Source organism: Ambystoma mexicanum, chromosome 1p, assembly GCF_040938575.1.
Source record: "Ambystoma mexicanum isolate Mex_15411 chromosome 1p, UKY_AmexF1_1, whole genome shotgun sequence".
NCBI classification, from domain to species: domain Eukaryota; kingdom Metazoa; phylum Chordata; class Amphibia; order Caudata; family Ambystomatidae; genus Ambystoma; species Ambystoma mexicanum.
In genome coordinates this window covers 18,651,768-18,671,976 of record NC_090921.1, presented here as the reverse complement: position 1 = coordinate 18,671,976, position 20,209 = coordinate 18,651,768, and the positions used below count along the sequence as shown (strand labels likewise).

General features: G+C 52.1%; 1 protein-coding gene across 1 annotated transcript in view; it reads right to left on the bottom strand.

Moving 5' to 3' along the window:
• LOC138564038 (zinc finger protein ZFP2-like) overlaps positions 1-19,825 on the bottom strand; it is a 112,388-nt gene extending 92,563 nt beyond the window's left edge. The window contains exon 1 of the mRNA XM_069642881.1: positions 17,602-19,825. The gene's annotated coding sequence lies outside the window, so the exon portion shown is untranslated. The remainder of the gene's footprint in view (positions 1-17,601) is intronic.
• Between the last annotated feature and the right edge of the window lie 384 nt (positions 19,826-20,209).

The following is a 20,209-nucleotide window of genomic DNA, read 5'->3' as shown; positions in this document are numbered from 1 at the left end:
TGGCCAGCACCCCTGTGTTCTCCCAGTTCCTGACTCTTCTTCCTCTGTCAACCCAGCCGCAGCTGCCTGTGTTAGAGATATGTCCTCTATCCATGCCCAGACCGTGGTTCACCTCCAGGAGGCCCAGTCATCCATGAAAGCTTTCGCCGACTCGAAACGTAGTCCTGCCCCGTTATATGTGGTGGATTCCCGGGTCTGGCTGTCCACCCGACATTTCCGTTTGGCGGGTTGTCGAAAGCTTCTGCCTCGTTTTGTGGGCCCTTATGTGGTTTCCTGAGTCATCAGTCCAGTGGCCTACTGCCTTGTGCTCCCGTCTTCTTGGCAGATACACCCTGTTTTCCACACATCTCTTCTCAAACCCTGTCCTGCCTCCTCCCGCCTCCGTTCCCCGGTTGCCCCAGTGTCCCTGGATACCCCTGATGTTGTTGAGGTTTCCGGTATTCTGGGTTCCCGCCTCCTTAGGGGCAAGCTGCAGTACCTGGTAGACTGATTGGGCAACGGTCCGGAGGAGCGGTCTTGGGTCTCGGCTTCGGATGTCCAGGCCCCCCGGTTGGTTGCTCAGTTCCATCGTGAGCATCCTTCCTGCCCACGTGGACGTGGGCCTTTGCGGGGGGGCTCTGTCATGCCCTCCATCCGACCCACCAGTGATCCCAGTTCCCCCTCGGCCCGAATACATCCCCCACTTACCTTCCGGGGCTCACGTTGGCGGTCCAGACCGGCTCGCACACAGCTACAGCAGCAGCTTCACGCTACTACTCCACAGTCACGACTGCGACCGTTTCTTCATTGGCAGCTGCCGTGGAGATAAAGCCATCAAAAGATCAAGATCGCTTCTTTGCATCGTGCTGCTGGGTCTATCTGATCGCGTAACCTGAACTCGCGGTCACGTGACCGGAAATCGCGATCCCGTGGTCCGGACTCGCGATCAAGAAGCAAACGGTACTTAAGCAGTGGAGTGCTTCAGTACCGCGCTTCACAGCTGTTTTCTCAGAGACCCTGTTTGGCCTGCATTTCTCACCTTGTTTCACGATCGATCCTGGACCCGGCTAACTCTTCTAGGAACTCTTTTTGGATTACGTTATATCTGTGCTTTACTGGTTTGGACTAATACACTTGGCTCTTGACCTCGGATCGTTGTCACAGACTTTTCTTTGGATCCCGCTCTTCATTGTTCCGTCAGCTTGGACTGCTACACTTGGCACTAGACCCTGGATTGTTGTCACAGACTTCTTCTGGATTACCCCTCTTCAAAGAATCTGGAGCATTGTATGAACTACGACTCATCACCACCCTTACCTACAATCTGGTTCAGTCCTGCCTGCAGGTCTTCCCCAGGTGGGGTCTGGTGAGACTACCAGTAAGTGTCTCCTATTCAGGACCCTTTGCCTACTTGAGCCCCGGAATCCCTACTCCTATCAATTCCTGGTAAGATCTTTCCTGTTTTTTTGGTTACCCGTGCATTACCCTGCTTGCTTGGTACTTAACTCTGCTTTCCTTTACAGCTTCCGTGGGGCTTCCAGTACTTTGCGGTTCTGGATTCTTCTCCACCTGTGGCCTCAAAGGTTGTATAGGGAGTGAATTTATCATTCTCCCTGTGCGGCACTTGGGGACGGAGGTCTCACATATCTACACGACATTCAAGTTACAACACCATGTAGTTATGGTTAAGTTGGTGTTTCCATAGGAAGAGCACTTTTTGGGCAGCTTATAACTTCCCTCTCCCTGGACGAATCCTCACCAAACTTTGCAGAAAAATTCAGAGTGACCCAAATACTTTTCTTGCAAAGTTTGGTGAGGATTTGTCCAGGGGGAGCAAAGTTATAGGGGGGTCCCAAAACTTTTTCTTTCCCCCATAGACATAATGGGAAAAAGCTTTGCTCACGCCTACAGCCCAAACCGCTGGACGGATTTACACCAATGCGGCAGGAGCGGCGGATTGGTCCCGAAAGCGTGCTTTGCTTTATTTGGTGTAAATCCGTCCAGTAGTTTTAAAAAAAATGACAAAAACGTAAGTGAAAAAAATTAGTGATATCTGTGTTCGCTTTGCGGACACACTTCCCTGTTCGCTCCGTGGACAGGACAGTGATTGGACAAGCAGCTTGCGTGATGTCCGCGGACATCTGACGTGCTCTCTCACTGGATGCGGTGAAAGCGTGCAGTGCGTCTGGCTTCAGAGATGCCGGCCATCTTTGTACCTCGCACGAGAGGCTTTGTCAAGCGGAAGCGGGATCTACCGCCTGCACAGTAAGGGCCTCATTACACGGATGTCGGTGGACCAAGGTGCTATTAGCATCTTGGTCCATGCCGGTAAAATACCGGCGCCGCCTTGGTGGAAAGGGGAATTACCGCCCTATTCCAAGGTTGGCGGGGAGGTAATTCCCCTTTCCCCGATTGCCCTTCCCCATTCCCATTTTTGCCCCATAAGGCTCTATGGGAATGGGGAAAGCGCTAATTTCGGTGCCGCAAATTGCGGTACAGTAATTAGCTCCCTGGTCCCTTTGCGGGTTGGTTTTTAATGCCTGCAAAAAGCAGGCGTTAAATTCACCAACCTGCAAAGGGACCTCGTAGTAAGGCGGTAAGGGTTTACCGGTAATGGTAAAATACCGTGTGTCTCTCTCTCCCTCCCCCCACCCCACGCTCATGCCCCATGTGTGTCTCTCCCTCCACCCACCCCCGCTCATGCTCCGTGTCTCTCCCCTTCCCGCCCACCCCCCGCTCATGCCCCGTGTCTCTCTCTCTCCCCCCACCCCCGCTCATGCCCCGTGTGTCTCTCCCCTCCCGCCCACGCCCAGTCATGCCCCGTGTGTCTCTCCCCCTCCCGCCCAACCCCCGCTCATGCCCTGTGTGTCTCTCCCCCTCCCGCCCAACCCCAGCTCATGCCCCGTGTGTTTTCCCCCCATCCCTGCTCATGCCCCATGTGTTTCTCCCCCCCACCTCCGCTCATGCCCCGTGTGTCTCTCCCCCCCGCTCATGCCCCGTGTGTCTCTCTCCTCCCCCCACCCCCCGCTCATGCCCCGTGTGTCTCTCCTCTCCCCCACACCCCCCACTCATGCCCAGTGTGTCTCTCTCCCTCCCCCCACCCCCTGCTCATGCCCCGTGTTTCTCTCTCCCTCCCCCCACCCCCGCTCATGCCCCGTGTCTCTCCCCCTCCCCCCGCTCATGCCCCGTGTCTCTCTCCCCTTCCCCCCCACCCCCGCTCATGCGTGTCTCTCCCCTTCCCCCCCACCCCCCGCACATGTCCAGTATCTCTCTCCCCTTCCCCCACCCCCTGCTCATGCCCCGTTGTCTCCCTCCTTTCCCCCCACTCATGCCCCGCGTGTCTCTCCCCTTCCCCCCACCCCCGCTCATGCCCCATGTGTCCCTTCTTTCCCCCCAACCCCGCTCATGCCCTGTGTGTCTCTCCCCTTCCCCCCACTCATGCCCTGTGTGTCTCCCCCGTTACCCCCACCCCCCGCTCATGCCCTGTGTGTGTGCCCTGTTCCCCCACCCCCGCTCATGCCCGGTGTGTGCCCTGTTCCCCCACCCCCGCTCATGCCCTGTGTGCGCCCTGTTCCCCCACCCCCCGCTCATGCCCCGTGTCTCCCTGGTGTACCTCTTCACCCTCCCGCTCATGCCCCGTGTGTCTCCTGTTGCCCCCACCCCCGCTCATGCCCCATGTCTCCCTCGTGTTCTCCCCCAACCCCCACTCATGCCCTGTCTCCATCGTGTACCCCTCATGCCCCGCTCAAGGCCCGTGTGTCTCCTGTTGCCCCCACCCCCCGCTCCTGCCCCGTGTGTCTCCTGTTGCCCCCACCCCCCGCTCCTGCCCCGTGTTCCCCCTATCCCCCGCTCATGCCCCGCGTTTCCCTCGTGTTACCCCCCCGCCCCCACCGCTCATGCCCCGTGTCTCCCTCGTGTTCCCCCCACCCCCTGCTCATGCCCCGTGTTTCTCTCTCCCTCCCCCCACCCCCGCTCATGCCCCGTGTGTCTCTCCCTCTCCCGCCCACCCCCGCTCATGCCCCGTGTCTCTCTCCCCTTCCCCTCCACCCCCGCTCATGCCCCGTGTCTCTCTCCACTACCCCCCACGCCCTGCTCATGCCCCATGGCTCTCTCCCCTTCCCCCCACCCCCTCTCATGCGGGTCTCTCCCCTTCCCCCCACCCCCCGCACAGGTCCAGTGTCTGTCTCCCCTTCCCCCACCCCCCGCTCATGCCCCGTTGTCTCCCTCCTTTCCCCCCACCCCCACTCATGCCCCGCGTGTCTCTCCCCTTTCCCCCACCCCCGCTCATGCCCCGTGTGTCTCCCCTTCCCCCACCCCCTGTCTCCCTTCTTTCCCCCCACCCCCGCTCATGCCCCGTGTGTCTCTCCCCTTCCCCCCCACCCCCCATGTGCCTCCCCCGTTACCCCCACCCCCCGCTCATGCCCCGTGTGTGTGTCCTCTTCCCCCACCCCTGCTCATGCCCGGTGTGTCTCCTGTTGCCCACACCCCCCGCTCCTGCCCCGTGTTCCCCCTATCCCCCGCTCATGCCCCGCGTTTCCCTCGTGTACCTCCTCACCCTCCCGCTCATGCCCTGTGTGCGCCCTGTTCCCCCACCCCCCGCTCATGCCCCGTGTCTCCCTCGTGTACCTCCTCACCCTCGCGCTCATGCCCCGTGTGTCTCCTGTTGCCCCCACCCCCGCTCATGCCCCATGTCTCCCTCGTGTTCTCCCCCAACCCCCACTCATGCCCTGTCTCCATCGTGTACCCCTCATGCCCCGCTCAAGGCCCGTGTGTCTCCTGTTGCCCCCACTCCCTGCTCCTGCCCCGTGTGTCTCCTGTTGCCCACACCCCCCGCTCCTGCCCCGTGTTCCCCCTATCCCCCGCTCATGCCCCGCGTTTCCCTCGTGTTACCCCCCGCCCCCACCGCTCATGCCCCGTGTCTCCCTCGTGTTCCCCCCCACCCCCCGCTCACACCCCTTGTCTCTCTCCTTTCCCCCCACCCCCGCTCATGTCCCGTGTGTGCCCTGTATCCCCCCCGCTCATGCCGTGTCTCCCTCGTGTTCCTCCCCGCTCATACCTCGTGTCTCCCTCATGTTCCTCCCCACCCGCTGCTCATGCCCCGTGTCTCTCTCGTGTTCCCCCCACCCCTGCTCATGCCCCGTGTCTCCTTCCTTTTCCCCCCCACCCCCCGCTCATGCCCTGTTGTGTTCTCTTTATACACCCCGCCTTCCCTTTCCATGGTGGCCATCATTTTTTTTTTTTTTTTAACCACCCGGCGTTTCCACTTTGAGGACATAAGATGTTAGTGGTCTTCATCTATTGAAAGGGACGTTATGGTTAAGTTGCACTAATAAAAACCTATGAAATTCAGTGAAAAAAACTTTGTCAAAGGGACGTTATGGTTCCAAGTAAAACTGAAAAACCCTTGAAATTCGCCAGTTATGGTAAGCTAAGCAACCATAACTCGCACCACCAACGTGCACTGCTAAGACTAACACCCAGGACATCAAAGATGACATCACAAATGTTTACCTTTTTTTATTATAATTTTTTAAAATAAATATAGTGACGTCAGGGGTAAAAGAAATAATAATAAACTGCCCATGGCCAGTGACTCAATTGCCATCCAGGTCTCCCATCCATGCAGTAACCAGGACAGACTCTGCTTAGCTTCAAAGTGAGGAAGGGGCCAGCCTCCTCAGGCCATGTTGCCCGAGGAATGAGCCAAACTTACAAGACCACTTAGAGCAAAGGTCTTCAAAATGGGGGACGCAGCCACATTGCAGGGTGGGCACAAGTTCCCAGCCTGAAATTTAAAAAGAAAATGTTTTTGAATGTAGGAAATGGGGAGGGTGGCTCGCAGGGTCGGACTGGGGCATAGAACTGTCTTGGGCACCAATGAAAAAGTGCCCCACAGTTGCAAATGGCAATTCATTTGTTTGGTGACAGACTGAATAGTACCCAAGGGGTGCTTTTTGTTCAAATGTAACCAACCTGTGATATTTAAGGAATATTAATTCAGCAACAATGATCAAAAGTCCTAGCTCCATAGTGAAGTAACTCATCAACCTGGCCCATATTGGGCAAAAAGGTTGGCCATTTAGACCAAAATAAACTGGCCCCTGTCCGAGCCTGGTGACTCATCCATAATGGGCGAGGGGACGTCAACCTAGTGGCCCCCTCACCCATTATGGAGGAGCCGAGGAGCCAGCCCTGTGAAAAACTGAGCACTCTCTCAGCTGCTTTTTCCAGCTGAGGGAGTGCTCCTGGGCTGGCTGAATGTTAGGAAAGATTTCCATTTCATGTGTAATTTTCCCTTCAGTTGTGTACCCCCAACGTTTTGCTTTGTTTAAACACCATAGTCTGACCTTTCCAGAGGAGCACAGCCTTCTGCTGCACTCCCCTGGGCTTTTCGCTTGCTTCTTATGGGGAAACTGACATGCCCTTAAATACTGTCTGTACTGGGAGACTTTGTTTCCCTTAGTCCTTGACCATGTTGCAACATGTAACAAGTGTACAATGTACCTTCCAGTACTGTGCACTTGGGTCTTCCTGTCATTTCCAAAGGCCCTAGAAATTCTCGAAGGATTTTTTAGAAGTGCAGATGTGCCTTGGACAGGGCTGGCGTCAGCTTATCATTTTGCATATTTTAACCCTTTCTTGTCAGGTAAACCGCGATTACCACGTTTGGCACGGTTAGGGGGCCTGGTTCCAAAATGGCCAGGCCACATGGTTATTTGTCCTGTCCTTTAGCCATTTTGCCCCTTCACCTTCCCCAGGTTGAGCCGACCAGGGTCAGTCCTTATTTGGGCATGTATTTTCCCACGAAACACCAAGCTTTCGCTGGCTTCCGCATTCCTTGTGTGTGCCTCCAGGTTGTGGGCTGGTCTGTCTAGTTCCAATACACATCCTGGGTGCCAGAGAGTCTGGTGTGCTGTGAATGCCTGGGACTACCGTGGTCCATGATTGGTCCACATATGGTATGCCTGGTATCACCATCACCCCTACTGAGACCTAGGGCCTCATTACACTGATGGTGGAGAACCATGGCGCTATTAGCGCCATGGGTCATGCCGGTAAAATACCGGCACTGCCTTGGCAGAAAGGGGAATTACCGCCCCATTCCAAGGTTAGCGGGGCGGTAATTCCCCCTTCCACCATTGCCCTTCCCCATTCACATTTTTGCCCCATAGGGCATAATGGGAATGGGGAAGGCGCTAATTACGGTACTGCAAAAAGCAGGCGTTAAATTCCCCAACCCGCAAAGGGACCTTGTAGTAAGGCGGTAAGGATTTACCGGTACCGTTAAAATACCGGTACCGGTATACCCTTACCGCCATCCATGTAATGAGGCCCCTAGACATGACCGCCGCCAAGCTACCTTGATTGGTCTGGCTTGTCCAGAAGGTTACCCTGTTCCAAGAAACTAGGCTGGCCTTCTGAACCTCTGCCCACCAGGTCAGAGTTCAGAAATCTGTCTTACAACTGAACTGTAAAAGGGAAACACTGGGCCTCATTACAGGTCCAGCGGTAATTGCACCGGTGATATCAGCCGGTTGCCGCCGGACCCATAAATATTTACTGGCACCTGACTTGCCGGTAACACCGGGGGATTATGAACCCGGCGGCTGTGAGGTCAGGCGTCAGTAAAATGTTGTTCCCCATTCCCATAGGACTCTATGGGAGTGCGGACCACGGAAACACTAGCACTGGTAATAACAGTGCCGGCGCTTCCGTAAAACTCTGCAGCCAGAGCCGATCAGACCTGCCGGCATTTTAGTGTGCCGGTCTGGAAACGGTACCGGTAAGCTTACAGGCACAATTGTTTCTGGACCAGCATGCTTGTAATGAGTCCCACTGTTTCCCTTTGACAGTTAGATTCCCAGCCGCACATGCTCACTGAGCCAGGTAGGAATGTGGGCGATGTGCGAGGGGGCGCACCTGCGCCTCCTCGCACATATGGAGAGAGCACCCTGAAGCAGGGGGCATTACCACACCTACACATAAGCCCCTGCATGCATGTGCAGGAACCAGGAAGCTCTCGTTTCCCCCAGTCCTGTTCATGATGTGGAGCTGGAGCGCTGGGGAGGAAACTTCAGTACCGGGGCAGAAGGTAAGTTTATGTTCATTTAATTTTTAGTTAAATAGGTGTATGAATGCACGTATGCTTGTTTTATGAGTGAATGTATGATGATGGGTGCTAGTGCGAATGATAAAGTGCTTGCTGTGTGAATGTGTGTGTGTTTGTGTTGGTCTGTGGTGCTGATTTTGGCATGTGCGGGGGGCGAAGGAGGGTTGTAGAACAAGGGCATTTTAAAAATGCCTTTGTTGCACAATCCCCCTACCCACCTGCCCAAATCAACTCTCCTGAGGCACTGTAGAGGGACTGGGTTGGTATTTTTTTACTGGACATCCATCATAGAAGTCCCGTCCAAAATACCATGCTTTCCCCGTCCCCTCTCCATCCCCTCAGCGCCTTGCATACACACATACTCATGTTGATTGTGTTAGGCACTGTGGGGCCCAGGGGACAGGAATGGTATCTTTTTACTGGACATCTATCATAGATGTTCAGTAAAAAATATCCATGCCTGCCCCCTTGACCTCCCAGCGCTTATTGCAAACTGTTTGGCTTTTTACCCAACTTATTTTTAAAGTATGCTCTAAAATGCAATTTTCTAACCCATTATTTCAAAAGTAATTCCAGCGAGAAAAAGAATCCTGAACACCCCTAGAATGTTTTGGGCTCACTTGCTACGCTCGGTCGCTATGGCACATCTGGGGGCAATATTTATGCCCTTCCACTTAACAAAATACACCAGCCGCCACTGGCCCTGGAACTGTGCTGGGAGGAGGTTGGGGGGAGACCAGGGACTGGGATCAGGATGGCAAGGAGCCATTGGATAGTGGTGGGAGCAGGGTGGGGAGAGCACATGGTCTGGTGGGCTGGTGAGAGCCCATGGACTCGGTAGGAGTGGGATGAAGGAGCCCAGAGACTGATGGGAGCAGGTGGTGGACCACACGGACAAGGGTGCAGTGGCAGGGCGTGATAGGTCATAGACATTTGCACTTACTGTCGCATTTGGCATTTTGGGGGAGGGGAGGCAGCCTACCCATATTTAGTTTGAAGACCACTGACTTAGAGGAATGGCCCGGCCCTTTTCTTGCTTTGAAGCTAAGCAGTGTCAGTCCCGGTTACTGCATGGATGGGCAACCAAATGGGCATCTGACTTATTTACTTTTTTTAAAACGTGCTACTGTCAGTCCTTGAAGGTTTTGCACTCCATTTTTTGCTGAATTGCTTTCTGGTATTTGTAGTCAAGATGGCGGGGGGAATAATGGCTTGTATTCTCTTTCCTAACAGTTCTGTAAGGATTTATATATTTGAGCGACACTACATATGTGTACTGTTGAGTTAGCTCCATAAAACCGAGGATTGTGGAAAGACAGACATGGGGGGTGAGGAGGGGAAATGATGAGAGGGCAAGTAAGTCATGAGTATTTGCCCACGATGTGGCAAGAGACTTTGCAATCCTGGACACTGGTCCAGTTATTCCCTAAACCCCACCTCCCCCCACCCCCGATTGTGGCTGCTTTTCAGGGCACCAGTAAAGGACACATGTGGGTGGACAGCGTAAGATATTTTTCATAGGGCGGATGCAACCCCTTGGGTTTTTTTATGAGGATGCTCAATTATTTGGATACCAGGATTTTTACTCAGGTTGTCATGTTCCCAGTGCAGATGCTTACAAGACCACAAGAACCTGTTTCATATTGGGATTTTGTTTTCCAGGGAATATTTCACTACAGATTGCTGGGTTTAAAAGGTGAGCACCTTTCATACTTTGCCAGCATATTTATTGAAATATTTCCCCCTCAGGTTATTTTTCTGGTGTTCATTACTTTTTTAAACGTTCAATGCTATTTTGTCATGCACACTTTCTTCTAATGAGAAGGTCAAACTACATTTGTATATTTTACTTTAAAATATGTGGCCACTTACTGTGTGTATATTCATGGGCGCAAACCTCTGAATTTCGCTTTGGGGGCAAAAGTACCCGGGCATATGTTATTCCTGCAGCCGATCATTTTTTCCCCATTTCCGTGCTGATTAACTGCGGGTAGTTGGGGGTTGTGCGATGTATCAAAACAGTCCCCAAGAAACCAGCCATAAAACAAGAGGCTTGTAGCACACTGCTCCACCAAAGTGCGGGACCCTCGGTAAATAATTATTTCACGCAGGTACATTAACTAAAAACATTGGGAGTTCTCAAAGTCTGCAATGTTTTCTACATAATAAAAAAAATATATATATTTGTACAGCTACATCAAGGGTGAAAAATCACTGGTGACCCGGGTCTCTCATCCATGCAGTAACCAGGACTGACCCTGCTTATCTATAAAATTAGTAAAGGGCCAGCCCCCTCAGGTCATGGTGCCTAATAAATAGTTAAAGGCCACTTAAAGCAACATGGCCTGAGGGGACGGCCCCTTCCTCACTTTGAAGCCGAGCACTACTGTGCGTATATTCATGGGTGCCAGCTTTTGATTTTCACTATGGGTGCAGAAAGTACCTGTGCATGTGTTATTCTTGCAACCGGGCATTTATTTCCCCCTGTTTCCGTGCTGCTTAAATGCGGGTAGTTGGGGGTTGTGCGATGTATCAAAACAGTCCCCAAGAAACCAGCCATAAAATAAGGGGCTTGGAGCACAGGACAGGACATTTTGGCATGGCCAGTTAGGTGCACACCGTGATGGGGTGACCTTTTCACCACAGATTCTTTTCGGGCGTGCCCTATTAGACGCAGCCAGTTGGGGCAGGGACCTCTCGGCGCAAGGATGTTTTGGCACGAGAGGTCCCAATTGCCATGAACCTGCAGGCACTTTGCAATTTGTAATATGGATTAAACATGAAAAAGATTTATTCACTAACATTATAAAACAGGATGGGACATCTATTAAACATGAAACATTTATTTATTGTAACATTATAAACTACATGCAACTTATCCCTCACAAACAACTTAACACCATGTACACACACACGCTCACATCAAACGCAGACAGTGCATGCACACCCCCACACCACACATTCCCCCCTGCATTGCACATATATTGAAAAAGATGACTACACCGTCTCTGGCCAACATTATAAAACAGAAAAAATTCAGAAAAATATATTAAAAATAAATCACATTTATGCTGGACGCTGCTATCGGAGAACCTGTGCCTTAAGGAGTTTGAGACGCAGCACTGAACCCTTATGCTACAATGATATTGTTTGAAATTTCACGTTTCATACTAGACTTTTATCATTGAACATATTAAATTATAAGCCAAGTATGAAATGTATGACCCATGAAGCAGAAAGCCATTGTAGCCTAGTGGTTAAATGCTGGGACTCGGACTCTGACAGACCAGGGTGCAAGGATGTATGTTTTTTTTATTTCATTAATTTAATTAAAGAAAAGCAACGCAAGTGGGAGGTGGCGAGGTTTGTTGCAGTGCAGTCCTGTGATCTTATTTAGCATGAGGGCATTTAGATGTGACTGCAATGTCAGCCACGTCCAAACATCCCTTGCACCAAAATAACGGTGCCAGAATGGCTTTTGCGCCGAAAAGGCTGTGCTGAAATGGGCGTGCCAAGTCGGCCCGTGCCAAAATGATGGCGCTGAAAAGGGGTACATCGCTTGGAGAAGGCTGCTTTACCAAAGTGTGAGCTCCATGGCAAATAATTTAATCTCACTGTGCATTGCCTAAAAACATTGTGAGCTCTCAAAGCCTGTAATCTGAAAGCCATGGCTAGTGGGTGGTAGCGTTTTAAAATGGACAGTGGACACGGCCATAGGCCATGCCCACTGACCATGGCCGAAGACTGTGCTAGTGGTCTGGTAGCATTCTAAAAGTCAATGCAATAACAAAACCCTTGAAATTCAAGGAAAAAAACCTTTTGTTGCAGGGTTGTTAAGGTGAGGACGTAATGCAACAAAACACCTGAAAATCAGCTAAGCCCATCTTAACTTTGCGCCCCCTGTTGCCCAGACTATGACCACAATGACGACATCACAGATCACATCCCTAATTACATTACAACAGTAACTGGCATTAAGCATGGCCTTCAGCCATGGTCAAATCTATTTTAACACATGAATGGGTGCTAGTCATGGCCTTCAGTTATAGACAGTGGTGACAACTCTCACCCATGTGCACTGAATATTTTAAAACACCAACAAGCTGCCAACCATAGATGTTGGCCTTTACCAGAGGATGCAGCTTTCAACAGTGCCCACTGTATATTATATACACTGAACAGGCACTAGCCATGGACTTTAGCCCAATACTGGCCAGTGGCCACAATCTTTGACTGTACCCACTATATATTCCAACATATAAATGGGCCACTACCCATGGCCTTTGACCTTGATCAGTTTGTATATCTTTTGGCCATGTCCACTGTATATATAAAACAATCAAATGCAATAAGCGATGGCCTTCGGCTGTGCCCATTGTATATTACGCAACACTAACCAGCCATAGCCTTCAGCCGTGCCCACTGTTCATTATATACACTAAACAGCCACTAGCTATGGTTTTCAACACAATAGTAGCCAGTGGGCACAGCCTTTGCCGACTGTATATTCTGACATATTAATGGGGACTAGCTATGGCCTTTAGCCCTGGCCACTGACTACAGCGTTCAACGTTGCCCACTGTATATTTGAAAACAGTGATGGGCTACTAAGCATGGCTTTTAGCCATTCACATTAGAACTAGCTATGGCCTTTGATGCTGGCCAGTGACCGCAGCCTTTGTCATTACAAAGTCCACGGCCTAAATTATTATTAAGGTAATCAAAGTTTTCATGAGCTAACTTATAAATTATGAAATGTCTAATTCCATCATTGATGTAATCAGTTATATACAATGCAATTAGTGTTGTCACTAGTGTTGGCATCAGTGATGGCATCAGTGATGTGCTTTGTAATGTCAGTGTTCCCATACAACATGTAAGTAATGACGGCATCAGTGATGTGATCTAGGAGGTCATCATTGTGGTCATTGTCTGCACAATAGAGAGTCTGAAGTTAAGGTGGCTTTATAGCTGAATTACATGGGTTTTGTTGCATTAAGTTCTCACCTTAACATCCCTGCAACTAAAGATTTATACTTGGGAAACACAATATGGTCTTCAATGAAAAAACGTTAAGGGACGTTATGGTTACAAGTAAAACTGAAAAACCTCCGAAATGTGCCAGTTCTGGAAAGCTAAGCAACCATAACTCGTGCCACCACTGTGCACTGCTAAGACGAACATCCAGGACAAAGATGACATCACGTGTGAAATTCATTTTGATAAAAAGTCCCTACAAGGGGTTGCATTTATAATATTGGTAACATGTCAGGGGTGAACGGGAGACTTATCATTAACTACTTAATCTATTAAAGAATGTACTCATCTAAACATTGTATTGGAGTAAGACAACAGTCCTCTGTATATACTACAACACACCACTCTGCAGGGGGAAGCAATTTTGAAGTGTTTTGGAAGCTGTAAACAAGGAGCATGAGAAACACTGCCCCCTACCTTAGAAGTAACACACATGCAACATCTTCCCCAGTCCACCTGCCTCTCCATATTAGTGCTGGGTGCCTCTTCCCTCCTCACCTTACGTTCTAACTTCTCCTGCAAAAAAAAACAAAAAAAAAAAAAAAAAAAAAATTTCAAATAAAAAGGAAGGTTCCTTTAGGAACCACCTTTCACACTTAAAATAACTGAACTAACAGAAATCGTAAAGACTCCATCTACTTTTCTCAGTAAAGTACATAGACTCAATAATATTTTCCAATATTTCCATTCGCTTGTTGTGTTATGCTAATGGAAATAATGTGGCGTTTATCTCCCGTTCCAGGGATTGGAGCGGGAGATAACGACCCGGACACCCAAGTTATCGGCCCTGTTACTCGCCGAATCAGTGGCTCGGGAGGAGTCGATAGGCGAGTGCTGGTTCCTTGGCTGAATCGTTTTGATTGAAGAGCCTGGGTTATTCCTTAACTCAGGCCTCTTCACTCGAGGGAACTCTTTTCTATGATACACCCCTCTGCCGTAGATGAAAGAACAGCCAGAGGAGCAGATAACATAAAATAGCGTGGAGAATTGGTGGGGGGTGCCCCGCTTTACAGCTATTTTGGTCAGACTTTCGAGGTTGGGTTAAGAAGATCTCTGGTGCCGACCTGCATCATCAACCCCTAGTTTTCCTCTTTGGTCTGCTGGTCCCGGCCTCTGATGAGTCCGCTCTCCCGAGGGTGGTCCAGGCCATATTAGGTGCAGGAAGACGCGGCCTGGCCCAAAAGTGGAAAAATGGTGGGGTGCCCTCCAAATCTGACTGTCAGCCCTCACGCATGATACTATCAATGAGACTCTGAGAAGTTGGGGGCACGAATTGCCTCCGATGTATGTACTTCTTCCCATTTCGTTCAGGGTCTTCTTGAGTCTCGATGATGCGAGCCCTCTGTTGTCAGCATTGACGCTTCGTTTGATCCCGGAATTTGTATAATGATTGTCTCTCCATTGTCCTCATGGTCACGGTTGTATATGAGTGTGAGGTGGGAGGGGGGTGGGGCTTGGTTGTTTTTTTGGACGATGTTTCTTACCAGTGATTTATGGCTACGTATTGTTTTTGGAAAAGGTTCAATAAAAATTCATGTGGGGAAAAAAAAAAAAAGAAGAGCGCGCAGAACACACTGCCACGTAACCAGGCTGCAAGGGAAAAACAAGATGATTAATTTCCAGTTAGACCAATGATACAAACCTAACTAGGTAAGCGTCAATCACCTCTTTGGGCTCTGGAGCATTCCAGAACAAGCTGGGTAGTGTGGATATAAGAATTTTATTTCCTAATGTCCTAGAAGACAGAAATTCAGTATTACCTGATTACTACAAATGGGTACAATAGCATGGTTAACAAGAGATGGCTTTCTTGATATGATAATGATATGGCATTTATAACGTGCCTATGCACAAGTCTTTCCAAGCACGACGGGGCAAGGGAGGTTGAACAGAGACAACGGTCCTACTAGGCCAAGTGACATTCAGATCGTGCAAGTGCATGGGAAGGGGGAGGGGAAAGTGCAGTACATGGGAAGAGGAATAAATAACAAGTAAAAATATGGCCTGCTAGTGGCAAGTGCAAAGATAAGTGCAGACATCAGGTGGTAGTGGGACTGTTATGGATACAGAAAACAGTCCCCAATTGCGGGGGTTGCCAGGGACAGACTGGCGGGGTGGGAGGGGACATAGGCACGAGATCAGAGGGTGGCCAGGTAACCCGTCAGACTCAGTTTCAGGAAGTCAGCAGGGAAGAGGAGGAGAAAAAACAGAACCAAAGATAAAGGTTTTGAGGTGCTTCCGGAACCACAGGTGATTCTCCTCAATTTTCAGGGAAGCTGTTCCAGAGGGAGGCCCCAGCCGAAGAAAGACCACCAACGTGTTGCTTGGAGTTGGTAGTGTGACTTCTTAGAGATGTCAGAGATGTGAGGAGAGAAGGAGAGTGTAGAGTCGAAGATGACCCCAAGGTTTTTAGCCTCACAGGTGGGAGCAGGAAGAGGGCCAAGAGAGAGTGACAGGAAAGGAGGGTGTGTACAGTACTTCCTATCACTTTGAGATGAAACCTGATTAAAGTAACCTGAAGATCACAGCTGGCTACCAGAGAATCCTTCCTAAGAATCCTGACTACAGGTCATAACAGGCGCGTCTCAGGGTGGCAGGGTTTCAGTAATGACAAGTGAAAAACGGGATGCATGTGCCAATTAGCAGGAGATCTCACAAAAAACAAGAATGGTTAGTAAGGGAATCTGAGCCCAGTCGGCACGAGGGGTGTACTAGATCTGGGATGGTGCACAGGAGACAACGTACGGCAGAACGTCCTGCATGTGCACTAATTCCAACAGGAGAAGAAATCCTTCAATGGATTGCAGAGTTAATTAAGAGTCCTGGAGCAGGAGCTGGCGTAACAGCAAGGACGCTGTAGCTGAGGGAGTAGGTGGAGAGTAACTCAAGGACCGGACAGTAGTGGAGCAGCGAAGAGGAACAGTAATAGAGATAAAGTTAAGGACCAGAGGCAATGGCAGTCCGATTAGCAGACGGGAGTCAGCAACGGTGAAACAGTAAAGGAATAAGAATACCGGAACACTGGTAACACGGAGAATGGAATGTAGCTGAAATCAGAAGCAGTGAACTCCTTTCGTTACTATATACAGAATCGCACCAATCTTTGCAAAGGCATTCAAGACTGTGGGCCTCATTACGAGTTTGGAAGTAGCCATGCCGCTATTTGCGGCATGGCTGCCTCCAAAATCGGGTCCGGGTTCCCCGAATGGGGACTTTCAGGGTCATTCCAAACCTGGAGGACCCGGTATTTCCCCAGTCAGGGAAGCCATCGCCATTGAAGCCCCCATAGGGCTCAATGGGAATGGGGAGGGAGCTAATAACGGGCCCGTTAATAACAGGTCCGTTATTAGCTCCCTGGTCCTTTAGCGGCTCCCGCTAAAGCACCTCGGAATGCAGCGGTAAGGGGTTAACAGCACCGGCATCCTTAATGGCGCCGTTAACCCCTTACTGCTGCACTCGGAATGAGGCCCCAGGTCTAGAATAAGATTGAAAAATGTCATGCAGTTTCATTGAGTGGCGCCAAAGTTATCAACCATTCAAAAACGGCTTTTCATCAACCCTGTAATGCAGAAATAGGAATAGATGCCCCCGGACCTCCAAAGTGTTTGCGAACATCACAGCGCTGTACCCAAAACTTCCAGACAGTTTGCGTACTTTGGGGGTGAAAAACAACAGTTTTTTGGCTTCTTGCAGCCATTTCTCATCCTATCCTCATCACTACACCTCCCCAGAAATTATTTGATATGTTTGACAAGTGCAATGTTGTGTTTTTTATATGTTTTTACTGCCATGTCCGTGGACACCGGCCGCGAATACAACATGGCAGGAGATCCCAAAAAAATAAAAATAAAAAACTAAATAAAAGTAATCGGACACTTTCACAATATTCACCATCCAATCAGTGTGTGCGCTCGATGTCTTGTTTCCTTCTGAATCAATCAGGGGCCCGCACTGAACAGGGAAGCGAGTCCGTGGACCAAACCCAGACATGACTAATTTTTGTTTGACCTGCATTTAGGCCATTTTAAAAGAACTTTTGGGCAGATTTACACCAAATTTACAAAAGCACGCTTTCGGGACGAAGCTGCTGCCCCGGCTGCAAATTTGGTGAAAATCCGCCCAGCGGTTTGGGTTGTAAGCATAAAAAAAAAAAAAATGGGTCACCCCCCTATAACTTGCCCTCCCTTGACGAAACCTCACCCAACTTGCCAAAAAAATTCTGACCTGGCCAGGGGGAGCAAAGTTATAAGCCGCACAAAAAGTGCTCTTCCTATGAGTTGAGCAACAACTACACGGCCACTGCCACAGGGCGTGTAATATATATTTCTCACAAATGTACTTTACATTTCGAAAAGGGGGGCAGCCAGACAGGGTCACTATGGCTACTTTTTCAAATTTAAAATACATTTGCAAAATATATTTATTTATTTATTTAGTGATATGTGAAGTTGCAGGAGAGAACAATCCAGACTTACCAGCTGTTGAGTCCTTGGCAGTTCACTGAAGGCCTCAAGTGTTCACAGAATCACTTGGGCTGAAATCCCCCAAGGCAACACCTGGAGGGAGCAGGTGTTCAGGCAAGCCAGCAGGGCTGGGGCAGGGTCCTTCAGCCTCAGGTGTTCTAGGAAGACAGCAGGGCTGGGGCAGGGTCCTTCAGCCCCAGGCAGCAGGTGTTCTAAGAAACCAGCAGGGCTGGGGTAGGGTTCTTCAGCCCCAGGCAGCAGGTGTTCTAGGAGGCCAGCGGGGCTGGGGTAGGGTCCTTCAGCCCCAGGCAGCAGGTGTTCTAGGAGGCCAGCGGGGCTAGGGCAGGGTCCTTCAGCTCCAGGCAGGTGTTCTAGGAGGCCAGCAGGGCTGGGGTAGGGTCCTTCAGCCTCAGGTGTTCTAGGAAGACAGCAGGGCTGGGGCAGGGTCCTTCAGCCCCAGGCAGCAGGTGTTCAAGGAAGCCAGCAGGGCTGGGGTAGGGTTCTTCAGCAGGTGTTCTAGGAAGCCAGCAGGGCTGGGGTAGGGTTCTTCAGCAGGTGTTCTAGGAAGCCAGCAGGGCTGGGGTAGGGTCCTTCAGCCCCAGGTGTTCTAAGAGGCCAGCAGTTCTGGGGCGGGTTTCTTCAGCCCCAGGCAGCAGGTGCTCTGGGAGTGCAGCAGGGTTGGGTCCTTCAGCCCCAGGCAGCAGGTGCTCTGGGAGGCCAGCAGGGCTGGGGCAGGGCCCTTCCGCCCCAGGCAGCAGGTGCTCTAGGAAGCCAGCAGGGCTGGGACAGGGTCCTTCAGCCCCAGGCAGCAGGTGTTCTAGGAAGCCAGCAGGGCTGGGACAGGGTCCTTCAGCCCCAGGCAGCAGGTGCTCTGGGAGGCCAGCAGGGCTGGGGCAGGGCCCTTCCGCCCCAGGCAGCAGGTGCTCTAGGAAGCCAGCAGGGCTGGGACAGGGTCCTTCAGCCCCAGGCAGCAGGTGTTCTAGGAAGCCAGCAGGGCTGGGACAGGGTCCTTCAGCCCCAGGCAGCAGGTGCTCTGGGAGGCCAGCAGGGCTGGGGCAGGGCCTTTCCGCCCCAGGCAGCAGGTGCTCTGGGAGTGCAGCAGGGCTGGGTCCTTCAGCCCCAGGCAGCAGGTGTTCTAGGAGGCCAGCAGGGCTGGGGCAGGGCCCTTCAGCCCCTGGCAGCAGGTGTTCTAGGAGGCCAGCAGGGCTGGGGCAGGGTCCTTCAGCAGGTGTTCTAGGAAGCCAGCAGGGCTGGGGCAGGGTCCTTCAGCAGCAGGTGTTCTAGGAGGCCAGCAGGGCTGGGGCAGGGTCCTTCAGCCCCTGGCAGCAGGTGTTCTAGGAGGCCGGCAGGGCCCTTCAGCCCCTGGCAGCAGGTGTTCTAGGAGGCCAGTAGGGCTGGGGCAGGGTCCTTCAGCAGGTGTTCTAGGAAGCCAGCAGGGCTGGGGCAGGGTCCTTCAGCAGCAGGTGTTCTAGGAGGCCAGCAGGGCTGGGGCAGGGCCCTTCAGCCCCTGGCAGCAGGTGTTCTAGGAGGCCAGCAGGGCTGGGGTATGGTCCTTCAGCAGGTGTTCTAGGAGGCCAGCAGGGCTGGGGCAGGGTCCTTCAGCCCCTGGCAGCAGGTGTTCTAGGAGGCCGGCAGGGCCCTTCAGCCCCTGGCAGCAAGTGTTCTAGGAGGCCAGCAGGGCTGGGGCAGGGTCCTTCAGCAGGTGTTCTAGGAAGCCAGCAGGGTTGGGGCAGGGTCCTTCAGCCCCTGGCAGAAGGTGTTCTAGGAAGCCAGCAGGGCTGGGGCAGGGTCCTTCAGCAGGTGTTCTAGGAAGCCAGCAGGGCTGGGGCAGGGTCCTTCAGCTCCAGGCAGCAGGTGCTCTGGGAGTGCAGCAGGGCTGGGTCATTCGGCCCCTGGCAGCAGGTGTTCTAGGAGGCCAGCAGGGCTGGGGCAGGGTCCTTCAGCAGGTGTTCTAGGAAGCCAGCAGGGCTGGGGCAGGGTCCTTCAGCAGGTGTTCTAGGAGGCCAGCAGGGCTGGGACAGGGCCCTTCAGCTCCAGGCAGCAGGTGCTCTGGGAGTGCAGCAGGGCTGGGTCCTTCAGCCCCTGGCAGCAGGTGTTCTAGGAGGCCCATGCAGGGCTGGGGCAGGGTCCTTCAGCAGGTGTTCTAGGAAGCCAGCAGGGCTGGGGCAGGGTCCTTCAGCAGGTGTTCTAGGAGGCCAGCAGGGCTGGGGCAGGGCCCTTCAGCTCCAGGCAGCAGGTGTTCTAGGAGGCCAGCAGGGCTGGGGCAGGGTCCTTCAGCAGCAGGTGTTCTAGGAGGCCAGCAGGGCTGGGGCAGGGTCCTTCAGCAGCAGGTGTTCTAGGAGGCCAGCAGGGCTGGGGCAGGGTCCTTCAGCAGGTGTTCTAGGAGGCCAGCAGGGCTGGGGCAGGGCCCTTCAGCTCCAGGCAGCAGGTGTTCTAGGAGGCCAGCAGGGCTGGGGCAGGGCCCTTCAGCTCCAGGCAGCAGGTGCTCTGGGAGTGAAGCAGGGCTGGGTCCTTCAGCCCCTGGCAGCAGGTGTTCTAGGAGGCCAGCAGGGCTGGGGCAGGGTCCTTCAGCAGGTGTTCTAGGAAGCCAGCAGGGCTGGGGCAGGGTCCTTCAGCAGGT